Here is a 12534-nt window from a genome sequence, read left to right on the forward strand (position 1 = left end):
TATGTGACAGGAGTGGAAAGGCTCAGTTTCTATACATCTGACTGAGTCTGCCAATAAGATAACTTTATGTAAGCACTAAAAAATTCTGGTGTGCATATGGAAAATCCAGGACATTTCTGGGAAATGTCAGTAGCAGAGGGATAATTATCCTGCATGCAATTAACACTAAGGCAAAAGGGTTTACACTTTTTTTTTTCTTTTGTCGGTTGTGGGGCCTGAACTTTGGGCCTGGGCGCTGTCCCTCAGCTCTCCAGCACAGGGTGAGCGCTCAGCCCCACTTCCGGCTTCTTTCTTTTTGCTTATATGGTGCTGAGGAATAGAACCCAGGGCCTCATGCATGCAAGGCCAGTGCTCTACCACTGAGCCACCTTCCCAGCCCTCACACTTTTTTTTTAATGTGAAAGTACCTTACAGAGGGGTTACAATTACATGGGCAAGATAATGAGTACATTTCTTTCTTTTGTTGGGGGGGTCCAGTTATGGGGCCTGAACTCTGGGCCTGGGCGCTTTCCCTGAGCTCTTCAGCTCAAGGCTAGCGCTCTACCACTTGAGCCATAGCACCACTTCGGCTTTTTTTCTTTTTGTTTATGTGGTGCTGAGGAATCAAACACAGGGCCTCATGCATGCAAGGCAAGCGCTCTACCACTGAGCCACCTTCCAAGCCCTGAGTACATTTCTTACAAGCATTGTTGCCTCCTCCTTTGTTTCCCCTTCCCATCCTATCTCATCCCCCCCCCCCCGCGCCAAAGTTGTAAAGTTCGTTTTTCGACATAACATCTTGTACATCTCATTGTTGCAATGGGTCCACCTGTATCCCTATTTAAACAATTTGATTTTTCCCTTCCCCTCCACAAATTATACTAACATCAAATACAGTGGAAACAGGGGTTATACCGTGGGGGAGGAAAATACAAAACAACAAAGAAATCATCTTATAAATATGTTGGAAATAATCACAAGAAAGAAAAAAACATTTGAGTCCTTATCTTGGGGTTCATTTCGCCTAACATCAACTTATCTGACCATTTCTGCTTGTCTCAGACATATACTAGTTATTGTAAATATGGCAAACCATGGGACCTATATTTCTTTGGGCCTGGCTTACTTCACTTAATATAATTTTTCCAAGTTTTTCCATTTCCTAAAAAATGGGGCAATGTCATTCTTTCTGATGGAGGCATAGAATTCCATTGTGTATATATACCACATTTTCTTGACCCATTCATCTACTGAGGGGCATCTGGGTTGGTTCCATATCTTAGCTATGGTAACTAATGCTGCAATAAACATATTCATGCTGGTAGCTTTAGTATGGTCTTGTTTGTGAACATTTGAGTAAATGCCCAAAAGTGGGATTGCTGGGTCATAGGGGAACTCTATGTGGAGTCTTTTGAGGAACCTCCATACTACTTTCCAAAGTGGTTGAACATCAACAATGCAGTAAGGTTCCCTTCTGTCCACATCCCCTCCAGCATCTGTTGTTATTAGAGTTCTTGATTATAGCCATTCTAACTAGAGTGAGGTGGTATCTCAATATTGTTTTGGTTTGCATTTCTTTTATGGCTAGGGATGTTGAACATTTCTTCATCTGTCTGTTGGCCATCCTTCTTTCCTCTTCAGAGAAGTTTCTCTTTAAGTCTTCAGCCCACTTATTTATCCAAATTATTCTTTACAGTAACAGAGCTAGATTTTGGAATCTTATTATTGTGCTTTCATCTCACATATTTCTGAATGATTTTAATCTTTGATTATCAGTTTCATTTTTTACCAAAATGCTGAAGAAATAAACTGAAAATAGTTTCTTGTTTTATTCTGTGTCCTAGTACTAAGTCTTGAACGCAGTGCACTGTATGACTTGAACCACAACTCCACTTCTACCTGGAGATAAGCTTCTTATGGACTTTTAAAAAATATTTTATTGTAAAGATGCTGTACAGAAAGGTTAAATTTACGTGAGTAAGGAACATTTCTCTTTGAACATTGTTACCCACTGCATTTTTGTTCTCCCACTATCCCTTCAGTTTCCCTACTCCTCCTTCCCACAAGTAAAGTTCATTTCCGACATAATTTTCTGTGAGTATCATTGTTGCAATGGGTCATCTTTTCTACTTCTTTCAGCATTTTGTTATTTCCCTTTCCTTCCCCCAATCAGATAAATGCATATACAAGATGGAATGTACCAGAATCAGAGGCAGAGATTGCCAGGGATAAACCAATAGAAAAAGAAAAATGAAATAACATAAGAAGAAAGAACCAGATACAGAACATTGGTGACATCAAGACTGACAACTCAGATGAGATGATGTTAAGCGAAATGAACCCCAAGATAAGGACACAAGTGGGTTTTTTTCTTCCTTGCTATTGTTTCTAACATATTCATAAGGTACCACGTAATTTTCGTGTTGCTTTGTATGTCCCTCCCCCACTGTATAACCCCTGTTTTCATTGTATTTGATGTTGGTATAATTTGGGGGGGGCGGAAGGGAAAAAACAAATTGTTTAAATAGGGATACAGGTTGACCCATTGCAACAATGAGATGTACAACATGCTATGTTGTAAAACAAACTTCACAATTTAGGAGGAGGTAGGGGGAGGGGAATGTAGTTGTGGAGATGGGAGGGAAGTGATGGTAGGGGAAAAACAAAGGAGGAGGCAACACTGCTTGATAAGAAATGTACTCATCACCTTGCTCATTTAATTCTAACCCCTCTGTTCAGTATTTTCACAATAAAAAAACTTATTTTTAAAAAATGACTGACAACTTAAAAAAAGACCTGTTGTTTCCTTGTCTTGGAGTTTATTTCAATTGGCATCATTTTGTATAGTCATGTGTACATAGCTCTTGAGCTATTATGATTCTCTGCCAAGACTACCCTAGGCGTATACTAATGATTACAAATGAGGGAAAACATACAGTCTATGTTTCTTTGGGGCTGGCTTAATTCACTTAATATGATTTTTTCCAAGTCTTTCCATTTCCTAATGAAAGGGACGTTATCATTCTTTTTGACAGAAGCATAAAATTCCATTGTGTAAATATACCACATTTTCTTGATCTATTCATCCATTGAGGGGCATCTGGGCTGGTTTTTGGACTGTTATTTTGCCTGGTGTGGCTTAAAACTGGAATCCTCACATCTCAGCCTCCTGAGTAACTAGGGTTATAAGCGTAAGTTACTACAACACAGCTGAAAATCTTGTATAACTAAATATATGTGTCTTATAAGAGGCATTTTTTAACTTACAAGTCTACACCTGATCCAGGTACAGATACATCCACATATGTCTGCAAATTTCAGCAACAATTACATAAAAGTTATTGAAAGTCAGAAAGCAAGCAAAAACTTCTGCAAGCACCATCAGTTTGTTTATCTTCATCCCCTACATATTCACCTATCTCAGACAAATCTGATTCAGTCTCCAGGTATTCATTTTATTCATTTGTCAGTTATTTATTCAAACAAGTTACACCATTTAATTTCAGCCATGACCATACCAAACATTACTCAGTTTGTTTCTGTATTTTACCTATGGTCATATACATGTACTCGTGTATGCTTATAATTTAGAAATTTCACATCTAAGTGTGAGCTGTTCTGGATTGTGCTTTGAGGGTATAAGAATTCTGAACTGTGGAGGGCTTGTGTCCAGCAGTTTAGGTGCATCTGTCCTGGTGTGAAGTGCCTAATATGTGCTTTATGTATGATGCATAGAATACATACATCTGCATTTTCCCATTGTGAGATTGCCAGACACAACTTTTTCTGTATCAGGAGCCTCGCTGCTTTTAGTACATTCCTGTTCTGTAGATAATTGTTTGGATGCATACTTCTCTGGACCTTTAGAAATAGGAAGTGTACAGATGAATAACACAGCAGGTCCTGAGTAGCCAGGCTCCAGGAAGAACGATTCTCACCAGGGAATCTAGGAAGGGTGACATATCACTGAGGATGGCAAAATACTAGAGCAGTAGGAATGTGGCCTAATCTTCAGGCACCAGAGAAGGTGCACTGTGCTCAGAGGGTGATCGATAGAATGGGCAATAGTGATTGAGGTTCCTTCTCACAGTTTTCCCTCTATCAGGCAGCCCTTTCTATCAGCTTGACCTCACCCCCAGACATTATAAAAATTGGCATAGTCAATAGACATATGAAGAAATGCTCAACCTATTTTGTTGTAAAAGAAATGCAAATTAAAACAACATTGAGATTCCACCTCATCCCAGTTAGATTGGCTATAATCAAGAACTCTAATAACAACAGATGCTGGAGGGGATGTGGCCAGAAGGGAACTCTACTGCATTGTTGGTGGAAGTGTAAACTTGTTCAACCACTCTGGAAAACAGTATGGAGGTTCCTCAAAAACTCCACATAAAGACTTGGAAAAAAATTATATTTAGCAAAACCAGACCCAAAAAACAGAAGGCTCCATGATTTCCCTCATTTGTCCTAGCAGAGGAGCACAGTAGCTTAATAGCTATGTATATATGACCATATAAAATGATGCTAATCAAAATGAACACAAGATAAAGAAATAAGAGGTTTTTGTTGTTATTGTTGTTGTTTTTAATGTACTGTATGAAGTTCTTTCTTTCTTTTTACCCCCTTTGGTTTATCCCCTGTTGTCACTGTTTTTTATGTTGGTACTCTTTGTGTGTTTATCTGTTTGGGGGAAGGAAAGGGAAATAACAAAATGGTGAGACAAAGGACAAAGGGCAAACCAATGAAACAGCAAAACTCAAAAGACACTATGTTAGAAATTAACTTTAAAACTTGGGGGTGAGGGATTCCGGCAGGGGAGGGAAAGTGTGATAAAAACCAGGGAGAAGATAACAATGTTTGACAAGAAATGTACTCATTACCTTACTTATATAACTGTAACCCCTCTATAAATCACTTTTACAATAAAATAAAATAGAATAATAAAGAAAAACAAAAAAAGACTCCACATAGAACCCTCTATGACCCAGCAATCCCACTTTTGGGCATTTACCCAAATGATCACAAACAAGACCATACTAAAGCTACTAGCACAACTATGTTTATTGCAGCATGGAACCAACCCAGATGCCCCTCAATAGATGAATGGATCAAGAAAATGTCACACACACACACACACACACACACACACACACACAATGGAATTCTATGCCTCCATCAGAAAGAATGACATCGTCCCATTTGTTAGGAAATGAAAAGACTTGGAAAACATTATATAAAGTGAAGTAAGCCAGCCCCAAAGAAACAGGTCCTGGGCTGGGAAGTGGCTCAGTGGTAGAGCGCTTGCCTTGCATGCATGAGGCCCTGGGTTCGATTCCCCAGCACCACATAAGCAAAAAGAAAAAAAGCCGGAAGTGGCGCTGTGGATCAAGTAGTAGAGCGTTAGCCTTGAGCTGAAGAGCTGAGGAACCCAGGCCCAGAGTTCAGGCCCCACGACCGGACCCCCCCCAAAAAAAAAAGAAACAGGCCTTATGGTTTCCCTTATTTGCAATAACTAGTATATGTCTGGGATAAGCAGAAAAGGTCAAAAGCTATGTACATATGACCAGATAAGATGATGTTAAGTGAAATGAACCCCAACATAGGGACACAAGTGGTTTTTTCTTGCTTGCTATTGTTTGTAACGTATTTATAATGTACCATGTGATTTTTTTAATGTTCCTTCCCCATGGTATAATCCCTGTTTTCACTGTATTTCATGTCAGTGCCCTGCTGAAAAAATGCTGAAATAAAGGTACAGGAAAGCTCATTGTAACAACGAGATGTATAAGACACTATGTTGAAAATGAACTTTACAACTTGGGGGGGAAAGGAGGGAGAAGTTAGGGAAATGGGGAGGGAAGGGATGGTAGGGGATAAACAAAGGAGGAGGTAAATTGTTTACATTTCTGCTTGGCTGATTAATAAAAAGTTTTCTCAGAGAAAAAATTATTAGAACTTATCAGCACAGGTAGAAACTTTCTGATTAGAATGCCAGTAACTCAGAAAAAGGGATCAGAGATTGAAAAATGGTATTTTATCAACCCCAAAACCATCTGCAGAGCAAAGGATGTAGACACTGGGCTGAAAAGACACACCAAAGAATGGGAGAAAATCAGAACCAGCTATACCACTGCCAAGGGACCAATATCCAGAAAATACAGATGAACTTAAAAAATTAAAGTCTGAATTAATACATGGGCCAATGAGCAGAACAGATAGTTCTTACAAGAAGTACAACCAACCAATCAATAAAGAAATGTTCCACATGTCTAGCCACAAAGGAATCACAAATCAACATAACATTGAGATTCCAGATCACTCCAGTTAGTCAAAATGCCATCATCAAAAACACAATTTCTGATCAAGAGGCAGGGAGTAAGGAACCTTCTTCATACGCTGTTGGAGAGAACGTAAAGTAGTGCAACCACTGTGGAAATCAGGGTAGACATTACTCAAAAAAGTAAAAACAAAAGTTTACCCTATGATCCAGAGAGCCAAAGAAATGCAAATCAGGATAGTACAGAGAGAGGGGCACAATTTGCAATTTATTTAGACAGTAGCCAAGCTATGGAAATGGCCCAGATGTCCTACTACTGATGCCTGGATCAGGGAAATGTGGGCTACGCACACGCACACGCACACAGGCACACCAACACACACAGACACACCCTGGACTACCGAGTCATCCCTCACACACCGGATTATGCAGTCATAACGAGATTACGGAGCAGTGCACAGCGGGGTGGGGGACCCTGTGCAGACCCGCGTGTGGCTGAAGGCAAGGACCCGAAATTCATCAGCCGCTGCCTTCCCAGTCGCCTTCGCCGGGCCTGAGTGCGAGTTTTCGCCACTGCGGCCGCTCAGAAATCAAGGCTGTCAGCGCAGCCATGACCAGCAACGACGAATGTTTCAGTTGTGGCCAAGCTGGCCACTGGGCCAGGGAATGCCCTACTGCTGCGAGACGGGGGCGAGGAGGACCGAGGGGCTGGGGCAGAGGGCTCCATGTTTATCCCCCATCCCTGTTAGACTTCTGCTACCGCTGCGGGGAGTCCGGACATCTTGTCAGGGACTGTGATCTGGAGGAGGACGCCTGCTACAACTGTGGCGCAGGCGGCCACATCGCCAAGGACTGCAAGGAGCCCAAGAGAGAGCGGCAGCAGAGCTGCTACAACTGCGGCAGACTAGGCCACCTGGCTCGAGACTGCCAGCAGGCAGATGACCTCAAGTGCTATTGTTGTGGCCAACCTGGCCATATGCAGAAAGACTGCCACAAGGTGCAGTGTTACAAGTGCGGGGAACATGGACATGTGGCCATCAATTGCAAGAAAGTATTAGAAGTCAGCTGTTACCGCTGTGGTGAGACTGGACATTTTGCCCGGGAATGCACCATTGAGGCCTCGGCCTAATTCTTTTCCCACGTCGCCCCTCCTCATTTCTGCTGATAGTGTATTAATTTCTCTGATACTCTTCGCTGGCCAAGTAGGCAGGCCAGTGAGCATTAATTGCCGTGTAAAAGAAGGAAAGGGGTGAACAAATAAAAACCAACATTTTGCATTTAACCAGGTCTTATGTATGCTGTGTTACAGAACCTCCTTCGGTGCTCTGTTGAGTAGGAATTGATGGATAGGAAGAGTGAAGTCAGACCTCAGCTTTCTGAGAAGCTAGGCTACAGGAGTGAGTCACCAGTGCCAGGCTCATTATTTTGTTTTTCTTTCTCAGTTTTCTTGTTTGGGTTTTGTTTTTGTTTGCTTTTGTCAGTTTTGGGGCTTGAAATATGGGACTCGGCTCTGTCTCTCAACTCTTCAGCTCAAGGCTAGCAGCATACCGCTTGAGCCCACAGTGCCACTTCCGGTTTTCTGTTGGCTTATTGGAGATAAGTCTCAAGGTCTTTCCTGCCTGGGCTGGCTTTGAATCTTGATCCTCAGATCTCAGTCTCCCGAGTAGCTAGGATTATAGTTCTGAGCCACTGGCACCCAGCTTCTTTCTCAGTTTTATTTTGAGGAGGTATCTGCAAAGGAACTTTGCAAGGAAGGAGGAAACAAAATGCCATTATGTTGGTAGGGACTGGAATGTCTGAGTATGGAGGGAAAACTGGCCTAAGAAAACTGTAAGGGAATCACAAACATCCTTAAGATCCTGTCTGACTCAAGTTTTCCAAGATAGACTTTACTCTGGGCTGTTTGTTCCCACTTTCAGAGAGAGGGGATAGCAGTGGCTCAGGAGCATGAAGTAGGCTGAGGATGGAGTGTCTTTAAACCTGTAAGGTGGTTTGTTAATTAAACTGTGAGGTGAACCTTTTTGTGGGGAGGGGTCCAGTTGCTCTGGAGACACACCTGGGACACCCATGGGAATGGGGTCCACAATATGGGCCTGGATGGGTCTCTCAGAGGGTCTGGGCATAATGCTGGTTTGGCGCCCAAAAAGAGGGAGCAATCTGGAAGTTTGAATTCAGGGCCTATGGGCTGTCTCGGAGCTTTGGATTTCAAGGCTAGCACCGTACCACTCAAGCCACAGGTCCACTTCCAGATTTCTTTTGCAGTTAATTGGAGTAAGAGTTTCCCAGACATACTTGCCCAGGCTGGCTTTGATACTCAACCCTCAATCCCTAGATTTCAGCCTCCTGAGCATCTAGGTTTACAGGCATGCCAGCTGAGGCTACCTTCTCACAAGTCACAGTTGATGGGGACAGGAGTGGGGACAGAAATGAGGGTAGCCTGTGTTTCAGGGTAGCTGCTCTCGGGTAGCTGCTCTCATCCTCTAACACAGGTTTGGGCCTGATGCACCTGTTATTTCACATCAGATCTTGGTATTTTAACACTTAAGTGAGGAGTGTTCAATATCATGACTGCCTTTGTAAGCATCAATGACTACGCAATCGAGTAATAATACAGAGTTTGCATCCCTCACCTGAAGCTCTCAAATCCAAAATATTTCAACTTCCAAAATTTTGAATACCACTCTCACTAGTAAAAATTTTACAGTTGAACTCCTCTGATAGCTTGTGGTTAGGATGCAGGTGGGGGATGGCTACATTGCTAAGTGATACAACGTGAACATAGCGTGCCTGAGACCTTCAATCTTTAGTGCACTCTTGCTCATGAACACATGTACACACATGAAATATACACAAATGAATGCATATCAAAATTGCATAAAACCACTCTGATCCTGTTGGTAAATTGTGTATGGGAAGCAAAATTAAATTTTTTGTTTATTTTTGGGTTACATGCCCAAGATACCTCATGAGCTTTCTATATGTATATGTATATGTGTGTGTGTGTGTGTATATATATATATATATATATATATATATCTTGATGCATACATTTATATATAAATAGATATCTAGGCTCTTTCTGGGTCTAATATGGTAGATATGGGTTACTCGTGCTGATCACCTAGTCTGCAGGTCTGCATCTGCATCCAGTCTTTCCCTGACTCCTGAAATCATTTTTCATGTTGTCATTCCACTTTAGACCTCCACCCAACAAGCTGAATCCTCTAAAGATTTTCACGCTCCAGGCAAAGTTGTACAGGAAGAGATACAGAAAGTAGCTAAGCTAAACTTTTATACAGAGAACATCTAAGTTTTTTTTTTTTTTTTTTTTGCTGGTCATGGACCTGAACTCTGGGCCTGGGCCCTGTCGGTCAGCTCTTCAGCTCAAGGCGAGCGCTCTACCGCTTGAGACACAGCGCCACTTCTGGCTTTTTCTGTTTATGTGGTGCTGAGGAATCGAACCCAGGGCCTCATGCATGAAGGCAAGCGTTCTACCACTGAGCCACCTTCCCAGCCCCACGTCTAAGGATTTTATTCTCAGTGTGTACACAGTCCAGACCACATGTATCAGTGCAGTAGCCATGTGTTCCTCTTCATAGTGTGTGAATGTGGTAGTTCTTAGCTGGAAATAGTCTACTGTGAAAGATCAGACATGCCAATCTTTGTGCTTGAATCCTTCATTGTTTATGGGAGTGAGAAAGTTGGAGTCTTCTGTCTGACGTCTCCAGGTGACTAGTATCAGTGTGGGCCTCAATTCTTACCACTAACGGTGCATGGAGAACCACATGGCTCTTCAGACTGAGCTCTGGTCTTCAGATGGCCTTACATTGGATGGCCTTACATCTCCTCTCCTCTCCAAATTTCACACCTTTCACTAATTCAGAGTACCCACAAACTCCAGGAAAGTTTCATTCCTACAAGTTCTTGCTGGCACTCTAAATCTTCAAAAATCCATTCAAAGGAGGTATAGGTGGCTCACACCTATAATCCTAGCTCCATAGGAGGGAAAGATTTGAGAATCATGGGGTGAAGCCAGCCATGATAGGAAAGTCCCTGAAATTCTTACCTTTTATAAACAGAGAAAAAAAATCAGAACTGGAACTGTGGCTCCAGGGGTAGAGTGCCAGTCTTGACCAAAAAGCTCAATGATCAGAGAGTAAGGGGGGGCACAGAAATGATAAGACAAAGGTTGAAAACTGCAGCAGTGATATGCACTAGACATATGTTGAAAATGAGCTATACAACTTGTGGGTGGGGACAGAGGGGGAAAACTAGGAGAGAGCAAGGAAAGGGATAACATTAAAAAAAGAAAGGAAGTCTTTATCTGACATATATAACTATATACCTTCCAGATATCATCTTTATAATAACAATAGCAATGCATTAAAAAGGTCAATGACAGCGCCTGAGACCAGATTTCAAACCTCAGGTAAGGCACACGTATTTGCTCATATGTGCATATGCGTGTGTATACACACACAGAAATAAATAAATAAAAGGGAAGAAAGAATTTCCCTTTCACACCTAGATTGCTGATTCAGGCCCTCTTCCCCTGATATCAACATCCCCAACAAGAGTGGTACATTTGTCACAATTGATCAATCTACATAGACTCAGTGTTATCACTCAAAGTACTCAATTTCTTCTTGACATCCACATTCGTTTTTTATTGTGAAAATACTGTACAGAGGGGTTACATTACATGAGCAAGGTAATGAGTACATTTCTTATGAAGCATTGTTGCCTTCTCCTTTGTTTCCCCTTCCCAACCCTTCCCATCTCCCCCCACACACTCCACCCCACCCTGCTCCACCCCCACCTCCACGCCAAACTTGTAAAGTTCGTTTTTCAACATAACATCTTGTACATCTCATTGTTGCAATGGGTCCACCTGTATCCCTATTTAAACAGTTTGATTTTTCCTTCCCTTCCACAAATTATACCAATATCAAATACAGTGAAAACGGGTTATTCCGTGGGGAAGGTACATACAAAGCAACAAAGAAATCATCTTATGAATATGTCAGAAATAATCGCAAGAAAGAAAAAACATTTGAATCCTTATCTTGGGGTTCATTTTGCCTAACATCAATTTGTCGGACCATTTCTGTTTATATCAGACATATACTAGTTATTGCACATAAGGGAAACCATGGGACCTATGTTTCTTTGGGCCTGGCTTACTTCACTTAATATAATTTTTTCCAAGTCTTTCCATTTCCTAAAAAATGGGGCAATGTCATTCTTTCTGATGGAGGCATAGAATTCCATTGTGTATATATACCACATTTTCTTGATCCATTCATCTACTGAGGGACATGTGGGTTGGTTCCATATCTTAGCTATGGTAACTAATGCTGTAATAAACATAGTTGTGCTGGTAGCTTTAGTATGGTCTTGTTTGTGATCATCTGTGTAAATGCCCAAAAGTGGGATTGCTGGGTCATAGGGGAGCTCTATGTGGAGTCTTTTGAGGAACCTCCATACTATTTTCAAAAGTGGTTGAACAAGTTTACATTTCCACCAACAATGCAGTAAGGTTCCTTTCTGTCCACATCCCCTGCAACATTTGCTGTTATTAGAGTTCTTTATTCTAGCCATTGTGACTGGGTTGAGGAGGTATCTCAATGTTGTTTGGATTTGCTATTTTCGTGATGTTGATCCTTCCAATCCAGGAGCATGGGAGGTTTTTCCACTTTTTTTTTTGTCAGTCATGGGGCTTGAACCCTGGGCTTGGGCGCTGTCCCTGCACTCTTCAGTTCAATGCGAGCACTCTACTGCTTGAGCCACAGTGCCACATCCGGTTTTCTAGTGGTTTATTGGAGGTAAGAGTCTCACAGACTTTCCTGCGCGGGCTGGCTTTGAACCTTGATCCTCAGATCTCAGCCTTATTAGTAGCTAGGATTACAGGCGTGAGCCACCAGCACCCAGGTGGTTTTTCCACTTTCTAAGTTCTGTTTTGATGTCCTTTTTCAGGTTTTTAAAGTTTTCATCATAGAGGTCCTCCTTCACTTCTTTGGTTAAGTTAAATTCTAGGTTTGTTTTTTTTTTTGGTGCTATTACGAATGGAGTTGCTGATTTCAGCCACACTTTTCTCATTGTTGGCATACAGAAAAACCATTTATTTTTGAGGGCTAATTTTTTTTTAATTTTATTTTATTTTATTTGTGAACATACTGTACAGAGAGGTTACAATTGCATGGGCAGGATAATGCGTACATTTCTTACCAAGCATTGCAGCCTCCTCCTTTGTTTACCCTTCCCATCCCTTCCCA

General features: G+C 41.7%; 1 pseudogene; it reads left to right on the forward strand.

Moving 5' to 3' along the window:
* The first annotated feature begins 6869 nt into the window (after positions 1-6869).
* On the forward strand, positions 6870-7388 carry LOC106001862 (annotated as a pseudogene).
* Positions 7389-12534: the final 5146 nt, after the last annotated feature.

Source organism: Dipodomys ordii, unplaced genomic scaffold (genome assembly GCF_000151885.1).
Source record: "Dipodomys ordii isolate 6190 unplaced genomic scaffold, Dord_2.0 Scaffold514, whole genome shotgun sequence".
In the NCBI taxonomy this organism is placed as follows: domain Eukaryota; kingdom Metazoa; phylum Chordata; class Mammalia; order Rodentia; family Heteromyidae; genus Dipodomys; species Dipodomys ordii.